Source organism: Gavia stellata, chromosome 9 (assembly GCF_030936135.1).
Source record: "Gavia stellata isolate bGavSte3 chromosome 9, bGavSte3.hap2, whole genome shotgun sequence".
Classification (NCBI taxonomy): Eukaryota; Metazoa; Chordata; class Aves; order Gaviiformes; family Gaviidae; genus Gavia; species Gavia stellata.
The window spans coordinates 11,929,683-11,942,670 of NC_082602.1; the positions used below are offsets into that span (position 1 = coordinate 11,929,683).

The 12,988-nt window shown below is 36.7% G+C and overlaps 1 protein-coding gene across 1 annotated transcript in view; it reads right to left on the bottom strand.

The window, feature by feature from the left end:
- The window catches only part of NRG3 (neuregulin 3), a 411,783-nt gene that overhangs the window by 367,464 nt on the left and 31,331 nt on the right, over nucleotides 1-12,988 (bottom strand). The gene's annotated exons all lie outside the window — the stretch shown is intronic.

A 12,988-nucleotide genomic window follows, 5' to 3' on the forward strand; every position in this document is an offset into this window, starting at 1 on the left:
CTCCTTTGAAGTTATACAAGCAAAAAAAAGAAACATAGCTTTCAGTAATCTAAAACATTTCCCCTTTTGTTTGAAGGCAACAAGGCAAAACAAAAAAGGTCAAAAAACCCATTTCAGAATCTGGAATCAAAGCAATAAGCTATAACAGCCAGGGTCAGAGAAGATGGGCAGGCATATTAACCCAAGGAATCTATGATGACAAAGGGAGAATAATCAAAAGGATGATTGTCTGCCTAACCTCTGAAACTAAGTCTGAAATGAGATAGTTTTACATGGGAAGACTCCAGTCAAGGATATGATATACATTACCCTAGAAGGCCCTGAAGATACCTTGGAAAAATAGAGAGGCTCAAATGTCAGCATTTCTATGTTACAGCATTATCAACTGTAACAAGGAAACAGAAGCCAGCTGTCTAGCACATAAACTAAAGAGTTAACAGAACAGTAAATAGCAAAGGTGTGTTAAAGAAATGTTTTGCAGAGAAGCCTAAGGACAGTTTACTTCTGCTACCATAAATCAAGAATTGAAGGACTTGTCCTTACCTGTCCTGGAACTATCACACATAATCCACCAACTTTTGGCAGGATTAACACTCTGTTAAGAGAAAACAAATAGACTGAAATGCTGCAGATAGAGGATAGATTTTTTAATTTTTTTTTTTTTAATGTTTTACCTCTTACCTTTTAACTTTTCATTTCAGCTTCTCATCTACCCTGGGCTATTTCTACCAAAATGGGTGGCTTTCAGTGAAAGCCAAATTGAACTACTAACTGAAATACTTATATCCAGAATGAACTCAGTTTTATACTCAATACTTACAAACTATCTGGATCACCTCCATCACAATGTGTTGAAATTCCTGAGTAAGCTAGCTGATGGATTTTCCATTAGCTTCTAGATAATAAATACATTTGCCAGTAAGTTTGTAAATATTTTGTAATATGTTTAGCAAACAAACAAACAACAAAAAAATCCAAGAAAAAACCCCAAAATTATTTAAACCGCCAGGACAGAAAATTTGAGAACACGAATTCTTTAAGCCTGACATGACAATGATCATCACCTCATAAACAGACCACTGATTGGCACAATTGATTGAAGGGGTTTATACATTCAGATTGCAAAGTCCAGATTAATAAGAAACTCAAGCATCCCAAATGATGCAAAACGTCCCTCTGCCTCATCCCTCACCTTCCAGTTACCTGCCACAAGTTTATCTGTGTGCCTCACACACACAGCATTTGCTTCTGAGCTGGAACTAAGATTTGTAAGATAAAAAGGGCATAAGATTCCTCTAACCAACACCTACTTGTGTTGGTTAGAGGACAACACGTCTACATCTAAACTAGTCTACTAAGCTTTCTCTGTTGTCAGCGAAGACACCTAGGAGCGGGTACGCAATGATTCATCTAAACTTCTAGACAGAGATGAGAGAAAATGTTCTACACAGGGATGAGAGAAAATGAGGCACATCAAAACTATAGTCTTCACACATTCAGCATACTTCAGTTACCTCTCCTAGTCCCTTCTTCTTTCCCCTTCCCCAGATCTGAGGTAGTCTAACACTGAACTTCTCAAAGTTATATATTTACAGGTACTTTGTCACAATACATCCTAGACAGACAGATACAGAAAAACACCTTCTAGTAAGTAAACCATTAAGGTCCAAAGGAAAACTATAGTTTTCTTGAAGTGTAGGCCTCTGCTGACTAGCATCCATATTCCCTTCTCTTGGAATCACGGAAATAAATCATAATTCTACACTTCATTAAACTATAAAGCTACATTTAGATACGGTGGCTTCTAAATGTGCTCTCCCAAAGTGGAAGTGGTTTATGCACCTTGGTGTCCAGCAGTCACCATGGCCAGTGACCAGAAAGCCGAATTATTATCCTGTGTCTGTGGTGCTATCCCTACACCGCTTCAATAGTCCTATTTCTTCTGGGTTCTTGGATTGTGAAGGTCATACTACACGGCATATTTATTCTGACAAAATTTTAGAAATCTGACACAAAGAGTCAGTGAACAGCAAGCTTTACAGTGATTTAATTTAACTGTTTTAAAGTTACTCCAGATTTAAATTGATTGTAGCCTATAATATTTAGGGACACATTATATGAAACTGCATTTTTTTTCCTTCCTACTCATCTAGACAGGCACATTTTTAAAACAAAACTGTATTTTTTTTCTGACACAGTATAGGAAACATTTCATTGCCTGAATACCTTAGCGTTAAAAAAAAAATCACCCTTTTACAAGGTTGCTAAAGATCACTGAAATGTAACCTTTATGATAGGTCAGTAAACTTCAGATCAATAAACGTAAACATGCCTTTGTTTCCAGTGAAAATATTCCATTATAAGAGCAGCATTCATCCCATCTACAAATACAATTTGGTGTAAGCAGTCACATTTTATTTTCTCACTTTAAAAATGCCTAGAGATCAGCTCTAATGTTTATGCTTCAATTTGCTTGAATAAAAGGCTATTTGAAATTTTTGGTTGGTGTAAATAAAAAAGTTGGATAGAAACATTTCCTGCAATTCTGAAATAAAAACCAAAATCATATTAGAGTTGGATATCTGATGCATCAAATTATGATGACTGGAGATACATTAAATAAGAAAAACCTCTTACAATGCATTTTTCTTTAAACACAATTAATTTTGATTCTACACACTTAGTTCAAATTAATCACAGACCAAGTTACGGTTGCACTTAGTTTGCACTTCACCACCTGTATCACTGATTATACCTGGAGAGGTGTAGGGAATAATAGCACTTGTCTGGCTTTCTCACTACCCAGCAGTTGTTCACTACAGAGGCAGGACTCATGAAGAGTAGCTACTATTCCTTTAGTGTTTACAAGTAAGTGGATCTCCTAGCCCTCAAATTACCTGCTATGTGATTTTACTGTATTAGCTTAAGCATTCTTGAAACAATCTACAGCTGTATTCTGAACATAATACCATCTTGAGAGAATTACAATGTTTTCAAACAATAAATTAAGTGTACTGCACACAGAACAACCTGATACAACAGGGCGGCATGTGCAGTAAGGTGAAAAAGTTGATGGTTCCAAGTAGAGATTTTTCTGCACAACAGAAACACAATAGTTCAATAGTTTGTATAATATGTTGACAGTTCTTTAAAATTACTAGACCACTCCAGAAAACCATAAAAATAGCTATTGTTGTGGTATTTCTTCCCCATTAAGACTTAGGAAATATTCCCAGAGCTGTGACTCCAGGATTTTAGACTGTTTAAGACAGACAAGATTATAAAAAGGATGTGAAGTACTTTATTGCCACTTAAGATACAAAGCTGGAGGTGGAGAGCTGCGCTGGTATTTCAGAATCCTGGGACAGACCAAGAAGGTGTCCATGAACAGACCACTTAGAAGTGCTTAAAATGTTTAAGCATTTTGCCAGATATGCTTGTAGACTCAGAAGTTGCACAGATTTGCTGGTTCTGATTCACCTCTTGTAGAGACCAGCTGATACTGCAAAACTGTATAACGTATGTGAAGTATGGAATAGCTCAGTGACATACACAGACAAGGCCAAAAACAGCCACTTCATCTATTTTGTAAAAACTTGTCTCTCCTCAAGAGAAGCAGGTAAAGTAGCAGTTACATTGTTTCAAGCAGCACTTGAAAGCCACACAAAGGGATCAGCAAAGTGCAAAGACAACCGGGAGAGCAGCCTTGCATTCATAACTGACACGGTGGTGGTTAAGGCAATATTCCGTGGTTAATTACTTGTGCTGGTGGTCTATACTGATTTATAAAGAAAATCTGTAACAAAACAGAGCATCCAGCACAACCCTAGCATATGCTTAGTTAATCTGGAATTAAAAAAAAACATCTATTCAACATGAAAAACATTAAAAACCTTTCAAAACATAGTTTTCTTCAAAAGAAGAACCACTTCATCCTAAGAAAAAAGAAACTTGAAAGACTTGAAATTATGAGAAAATTCATAACAAAATGTGAAAGCCTTTTACTTGTAATTCTAAAAAAGATTAGAACTTTTTCACTGCACCACTTCAGAGTGCTGTATCTAGCACTTCAGTTAGGCAGGACGTTTTAAGACCGCATGAGAAACAGGTAATCATTTTGGTATTATCCTTAATTTTCCTAACAATCATTGCCAGAAAAAGAAATGCAAGTAATGGCTTTTTTTTGTTCTCATTACAAACTCTGTCTTCCTGAAGCAATATCAGAATTTTAATGACTCATATATTCTGTGAACGAGCATAATGAACACTACCACTCTGACACTTTCAATGTTCTGTAATTTGATTTGTTGGCAATTCCTATTCTCTCCTGTTTACAACCTGCAGGAAAGAGGTGAAATATCTAGCCAGTCAAAATAGAGAATATTTATGACTCAACTTTAAGGATTCATTTTAACTCTCCAGTAAAAGTGGAGAGCTTTACCTTATTATACATCTTGAAAAACCAATATGAACATACCCGAGCAATAGCAGTATTTCCGAGAGCAGCCATATTATGCGTTTAAATAGCTTCAGGGCAGAACTTAGCCATATGTTTAGCAAGTCTCCCAAAAGTTTAAATTCTTCTGCTTAATGAAGTAGATACACAAATGCTAATGCCCTTTTCTTGGTACTGAGCTAAGATGAATTTTTAAATTTGCAGTTTCTAGCTGTTGTCTCAAGGAGAAAGCAAGGTGATGCTCCCAGGCTGTGGACCAACTAGCTGATATGGGAAGGGTGCCCAGCAGTGAGTCGTACCAGTCCGTCTCCTCATTTCCAAACTGTTTCAGTGTGCCGTCACCCACACTCCCCCCCTTGTCAGCGTGTTTCCATTGCCAGGATGACCCTGCTGTCCCACAGATAAGGACTAACAGCTACTCCTTTCACAGTAAATGATGCTCCTTATATAAATCATACCTGACACCTGCTTAGTTACGATAGCTGAAACTATCTCTGTCTCTTCCATCAGTTATCTCAGCCATGCCCAACATGGCCCTTTGCATTGCCAGAAAATGAAGGAGACCTTTGTTAAAGGTTCCCTGAATTAGAATCATTAATAAGGTTTGTGAAAATAACATTTTAGGGTTCTTAATTCACTTTTTTAATGGATTAAACAGAAAAGCTTCTAATTTTATAACAAATACACCCAGCATATTTCCATATGTTTATTGTCTAAGCTTTCAGCAGATAAACAGACACATATCACACCTCTAGTTTAGGAAGTTTATAGTCACTGTGTGTGACACAATTATTATCTTAGTACTTCTGCTCATGCAACATGCTGTATGGACAGCAGTGAAGACAAAGCCCTCTAATCCTCCACCAAGCAAAAAGCAGCAACATCTCTATTCATTCTGAACTGGAAAAAATAAGAAATAGGAATTGCTGGGGAGGGTGGTTTTATCTCTTTCCTCCAGTGTTCTCTGTTGCAAATGCTGATTTGTGCCTAATTTGATATTTACTCCTCTCTACTAGTTTATAGTGATATCTGCCTATCTGCATTTCACCTGCTGGGGGATGGAAATAGATCTTTATTGAAAAGCTTGTTTTCCTTCATCTGTATTCAGACCTCTAAAACCAGTCAGTTTTGACACTTCAAGATTTGCCCAACTAAAGCTTTTTTCATGGCCTGATCTCTTGCACTAAATATGATTTTAAAAACTAATTCATTTTTCTTTATATTTTAATAAATGCTTAGGAAACAATTAGAATCCTCTTTTTCGAAGAAGACTCCTTTATAAATCTTAATAGCAGTTTCAAACTATTTCTTAATGTTTCCTCTGAATTACACAACACCTTAAACACCACAATATTTTAAAATTATCGCTGTAATATTTTTTAAAATGCTGTTTGAAACAACAAAAAATACCTCAACAAGGAATAAGATGCAAGCACCAGCATTAATGATGAAACCCCATTGATACATTTCATATACACGAAAAATTAATGCAAGACGAATGGTGAACCCTGAATAAATCACTTTTTGCACAGTGACTTCCATGTTGTACTTCTGGCTGATGACAGACGTCTATGAACAAAATTAATTAACAACCTTGTAAGTTTATGAAATATTAATGTATCAGGGAATAAAAGAAAACAGCTTTCAGACAAAACAAAGACACCTCACCTATGGTGAATGTGAGGATGAATACATATATATTTTATTTTAAAATACTATAATCTGATTCAATGTTTTAAATAGAATAGCTTTTCTAGCATTCACATTAAAAAACCCCACATAAATAAGAGTTCTTCATTGTACTTTGCTCAATGTGCACAAAGAATGAACCTGCACTCTCTTAAAATCCACTCATCTAATACAATTTTAAGCATTTAAAGAGAAATGCTTCATTGATCAATTCTACTACTCTCAAAGCACTTTCGTAAACTAAACAAATTTTCAAAATTGTCCTTAAGACACGTCAAGCTTTCTGAGCTATTTACTTAGCATGTGTATGACATACTATGGCCCAAGGAAATTAAGTACATTTCAAAACAAGATAAAGAATTCAGAATAGAAGGGGTCCTCTTCATCTGTCTCCCCCATCAATAAATAAAGAAATAAGCAAGCATATTTCACAGTAAATTTCCAGCATTTGTGCGCCTTGCTTCTGTAGTACGCACCAGCTCATCAGAACTCATCAGAAAAGATAGAAAAACTGCTTAGATACTCAGCTTCCACAGCACCTTTTGTTCTATTTGACGGACAGGAGCTCCGGTCACAATACTTCCGTTCACTGCCAAAATTTTTATTTTAGAGAGTCATTCTGCTCTACTTACCTGACATCTGTTGCGCCGCTACCCCCAGAATATATCGTTTTCTTATAACCGTCTCTCATTCTTTAGCCGTTCCTGCTTTTCCATGCCAGCATTTGCACTTCCAGAGAGCTAATTACTCCGAACTGACTCCCTATACAGACCCTCCTAACATACTAGAGTGCTTCTGAGTAGAGTAGGTTATGTGGCCCACATCAAAGTGAAGCACCATGCTATTTGAAGCATACTAAAAGTGTTTACATAAGGAATTCATGCTGGTTTACTACCGTCTATCCAGGCTTGCCTTTTCAGCCCTTGAAATGTCAGCCAACTCCAGGGAAGATTGCATCAATTTACTGACTCATTACTTGGGGTATTGGAGGCTACTCCTAGGGAAGCAATACATGGAAATGAAAATTTTACATTATAAACTTTTGGCAAATCTCACAGAGGAATCTGCATTGAAACAGCAAGCTGAAAAACTTGAAAAAGCAAGTGAAAGCACAGCTGTGATTTCAAGAATTTGAAAAGTAAGAATTTGAAAGTATGACAAACATCTCCCTGGTTATTTCACAGGTAAATATGCATGTAGAGTGGGATTAAACTGTTTAGAAAGACTTAAAAACAATATATCTGCTTGATTTTCCACGTACTAACTTGATATATATACACCATAAAGGTACAAGGAACCTGACAAACTCTGTCAGAAATGCAGACAAATCCCCTGAAGTCCCATCCACATACTAATCCCAGCTTTTTGTTTGCTAGACCCATGCGATCAAAACAGCCTCTCTCTCCTGATCTCTAGCTCCTAAACCAAATCCTTTCCTGGAAGAGCAGCAATCGCTCTCTGAAAGCTGAGAGCAGCCAGGAAAGTTCGGGAGAGGAGCAGGTGAAAGCATGGAGGAGGAGTAGGAAGCACACGCACAAGGTTACCAGCCGACCGCAGGGGGACCTACTACTGTCCCTCACCAGGAAGAGTGACCAAAATCCTGACAGAAAGGAAAAGAATCAGCTTCATCAGAAAGGATGAAGAGGATTCATGCTAAGACAGAAGGAATTGCTAGACAGGAAAAACCTCACCCTTGATAGACTATAACATAGAAATTTTCCCACTCAACAGAAGCATCCATTAAAACTACTGCACAGTCTGTTATTATGAGCAGCAAGTTTCCTTTGGAAAAATTTCCCCTGATTGTGAATATATTCTTCCAAATCTGATCTATACCAGCAGAGTTGATTAAAATGAACAGTTAAAATATGGAAAGCATGCAAAAAAGACATGTTTACCAATATTAAATACGCCCTGGTATTTAAAAAATAAATCCTAGTTACAGGCTTACTTCATGTCAATATTAATATAATGCAAAAAAGAAAAACCGCAAGATATGGAAATCATTATTACTTGCATTCCTCATACAGTCATTCTCCAAAACTGTATTAACACAAGTTTGCAAGTGGCAAGCATTACAACCTTCATGGACATGTTCAAGGATACCTTTGCAAGAATATTCGGGATGTTTATTGGCTTGGGGGTTTTTGCCCACAAGTTTTGATACAGTTTCCTTTTTCCTTTTTGGAAGAGTATTGCAAGATAATGTCCAGTGAGAACATAGATACACACTTCAACAGCCTCCAGGAGCAATACTGCAACACTCTCTAGTCATACATCTTTCTCTCAACATATCAATACAAAGTAATAAAGTGTTAAACAGGTATTTTCTTTTCCACATTTCTGGGTTTCATCCTCATCTGAGTAGAAGCTTGTCCTGGTACAATAATTATAAGCTTATCAACCTGAGACTGACAGACAGCAGATTTTCATTCTTTCAAAGGAGAAGAGCCAAGCTGTTGCTGTGGTTTATTATATAAAATCCTCAGTTTTGATACTGTGATTAAAATGTCAATTTTCTTAAAGAGCCATTCTCCATCAGACAGATCTGATTAAATTTGCATAGCTTCAGTATGAGAATTAAAATGACTTGAAATGGAGATAAACTATGCTTGAAAGCACACGCACACTGTTTGCACAAGTGCCTAAACAACACACTCTTTAGAGCCACGACTATCGGACTATCGGTGTGGCACTTATGCAATGTCTTACACAGGCTCCAGCAGCCCAAGCAAGGATACCATTCTGCAAAAATAGCCTTCAGAAAGCAGATAGCCCAGGAGAAAGACAGAATGGATGTAACAGTCAAATCAGTGAGAATTACAATCCATAATTCCCTAATGTACACTTTGCAACACAAGCAGCATATTGTATGGACAGCAATGGTGCTATACAAGTATCACAGAAGCAAGAGAAGGCTTTAAAGTCAAGACAAGAGCCTGAATGAAAATCGTTGGTCTATAAAAGAAACACGTTAGAGACAGAAATGGCAAGTAATTACAGCACTGCCTGAACAGAGGCAGGGACTAAGCTAAAAGACAGACATCGCAGCCACACCCTGCAGGGTAAGCAGGGTAAAAAGCACTCGCTCCTTGGTTTCGTGGTCTAGGTAACAGGGGATCGAGGTCTCGGCCCAGTCGCAAACCTGGCAGGGGGGAGATGGCCCCAACCTAGGCTGAGGACACGAGGCTGAAGACAACCTGCTCTTTTTAAAAGGGCACATCTTTTTCACCACCAAAATGAAAACAACAGTGCCATGAAAAAGGAGGCTATATATCAAAAAATAATGTGAGTAGACTTTGATCCCTGTTTTGACAGCTGGCTGAAACCAACTCTTCTCTGAGGGCGCAGCACCCGAATTTATGTTGTATAAGATCATCGCAAGATAAAACAAATGAATTGCATTGGATGTATCTGGATGTATTTGGCCAAACTCTACTATGTATACAGTTCTAACTGACTGCAAAGGGAGTCAGGGTAGAAGAAAAGAACCCTCCCCTTCCCGTTTTACACTCTCAAGTTTAGAAAACATTACAGAATTTAGAACAACTCTGAATGACAGCACAACACAGCAAACCATTAAGAAACAAAAGTGCCTTACTGACTGTTTTTTCTGGATGACAAATGCAGTAAGTATAGGCAAAAACACATCTATTGAAAGGCCAATATTAATTTGCTCCTTTCAATAGTTAAAATACTACTTGAAAACAATTATCTTTCTTTGTAATTTAAAAAAAAAATAAATATGTATATATATAATGTATTAGTTCCAGGACAAAATGAAGCACCATTACACACTTCCTGGCAGGGAAAACAGTGCTTTCCCCCTGGAGCTCAAGAACTGATATCCTAGATCCATTACAACTCCGCAGAAATGCGTGATGTGTTAAAGACATAATTGAAAATAAATATTATACTTATTTGAAATTACAAACCACTTGACACTATTAATTACTTCAGCAAGCTGTGTATTTTTACACTTGTAATCACTCATAGAGATAAGATTACTGCTAAGCAGACTCAAAATAAATATACATGCCAATAGCTGTTTAAAAAAAAAAAAAAAACAAACTGAGAAGAATGCTTTCCCCACACATCTTGAAGACATTGATTTGTGCCCATGCTCGCTGAGAATTCCTGTCCCTTCCAGTCCTGTAATGATGATCTAGAGCAACCATTCAGAAATCATAAATGACCAATCCATAATCCCCCCTTACGGCTACCAGCTCATAAAAGGTTTTACTGCATTATGGAATCAATGTTTCCCGTATGATAGAATGATAGAGCAGTTCCGATTAGAAGGGACCTCCCTGGAGGTCATCTAGTCCAAGACCCTGCTCAGAGCAGGTTTAATTGGATCAGGTTGCTCAGGGACTTGATCACCAGATAGCCTGGAGGAAGAAGAAAGAAAAAGAAAACAGTTCCCCTAAACTTCTAGGATTAGTAAGGAGTAAGAGTAGTTTACCATGCAGAGAAATGGATCAAAAGCTATAAAAGAACATTGGAAAAAGGTTTTATTTTTAAAAATACAAAAAAAATTAAGTGTAACTGCAAGAATGACATGACTAGCAATATTCCTTAAATAATGGCAGATATAACAGGACAATTTGATTATTGCATTATTAAAACGGATCAGTATCAAACAAAATTTCCCTGTAACTTATTAAAGATAGCCACCCTTTTCTCAGAATTGCATAAACCAAAAAGAAACACCTCAGGGATGGATTCTAACTGAGCTTTTTTTGTAAGAGTGTCTTCCTTTAAATATGAATAGAATAACATCTTCAGGTCTATTTAAGATGACACAAAAGCAGGCTTTTATGAACTTGAGTGGGCAACTTTTTATACATTTACACATCCTCCAGCAGACGAAATCTTTAATTCAAGTTTACAGGCAATATATCTAAAAGCAACTTTGCAACCTTTGCAATCAGGGTCTGATTGACACCAAAAATGTTCTTGCAGCTAAAAATACAAGTTTCCCAAAAGTTAGCAGGATTTATGGGCTAAGTGATTTGGTTGTCTTCGGAAAAACTTTTATAGCATGGCTTGCAGAAAGTATATATTTTGATCCAGTAAGAACAACTTTCAGGATGAATTTCTGTGTCTCTAGACCAGAGGCCAGAGTAAGAACATCATGAAGATTTCAGGTGATTTTAAATCTACAAATTTATAAGAGGGTTTTTTTAGTCCAATTTATTGTTTTTCACCAGAGTTGCCCTCCCTAGCAGCAACTCAGCAGATTCTCCAACTACTCATGTTTTTTTATAGCACTTGATGATGAAGTGTTAACATTTATGTGTTAACCTCATTTAAAGCTTATAAGTATCAAACCGCTTAGCTATTCTGTAGCTACTTCTCTATTTGAAAGAGAGGGAGAAAAAAAAAATAATTTACTTGATTATGGTTACCTCGATAACAACTGACTCAAGAAAAAAAGAAAAAAAAAGAGGAAAAAAAGAAAAGAACAAAAGGAGAAATAAAGTCTAGACTTTAAAATAAAAAGAAGAACATAGGAGCCCTGAAAAAAGTACCGAGTATCAGATAAATCAGAATGAAATAATGAAAATTGGCAACATGGATCAGGGTATTTCAGTCTTCTCAGAGCCTCTGCTGAATGTAAATCAGGAGATGCAGACACAAGCAAACATAAAGCTGGATTTCACTAAATCTATGGGAGTGCTACTATGGATCAATTTCTTTTCTCAGTTTCTAATCCCCTAAAATAACACATCTTTGCTTTAATATTCTAAAGACCTGAATACCACATTCCTAGTGCAGGACATGGAGCTAGGGAGAATATACCTTTTTAATCCTGAGCAGACTCCTTGTCTCCTGGCAAAGCAGTACTACATCTACCGCTATGATTTCTCATGGCAGTCACAGAGTAGTGCCCTGTATATTCCACAAGGTCTCTGTATAAAGCACAGAGAACACGCTGCTGTTACTGGCATTTTAGCTAGATTATTCTGCAGCTTTTTTACCTTTGTAACTCAGTGAGTGTTTGAATGAGTACTCAAGTAAAGAGATTTTCAGAATATGTAAAACCTTTACCCTGTCTTAGCTGTAATATTCAACTAATATTTCCATGCATGTCTGGGTCTTTAGTGAGCTAAGAACATTTTCAGCTTTGACCTTAAAATTTAAAAATACTTCCATTGTTTGTTTGTTTTTTCCCAATTAAATAAAGTAGCATCCTATATGGGAGGTCAAAAAGAATGTGACACCTGTTTTACTATTTCAGAAGATAACCATATTACTCATTAAGCATGTACAGTAATGACCTTGGATATGGCTGATGCCAACTTTTTTATACTGTCCAGTGACCTGACTTCTGTTCAGTATCTTCTTTATAGGCATTTTTCTAAGTAAAACAAATTCTTCAACAGGGAAAATTAGAATGAATTTTTGTTTGTTATCAAAGTTAATCATATATGCCAATTTTTGTGTGTGTTAGGTTCACTGAAAATTCTGTTGTAATGTTCAGAGAATTAAATGTTATGAGAAAAATATTGTTTATGTAAAGTCTGCATAGAGAAGTCCTTGTTTATGCACTGAATGGGATGCTACGAAAAATGAGCTTTGTATTAGCTCTTTGACAAAAAAGCCAAAAAGCCACTTGTTTCAGACTACATGTTGTACAATAATTGTCTTGAACAATTATTATTACACATCTTGACACTGAGTGAAAAATGAGGCGCTTATACTGGGCATTGTATCAATCACCGTCAACTCTCCTCAAAGCTCCATAGCAGCATTTCCTACCCCTATTTACATATCTATGTCAGATATAGTAACAACTAACAGCAATAGACTACTACTGCAGAGCAGACTAAAAGCAAT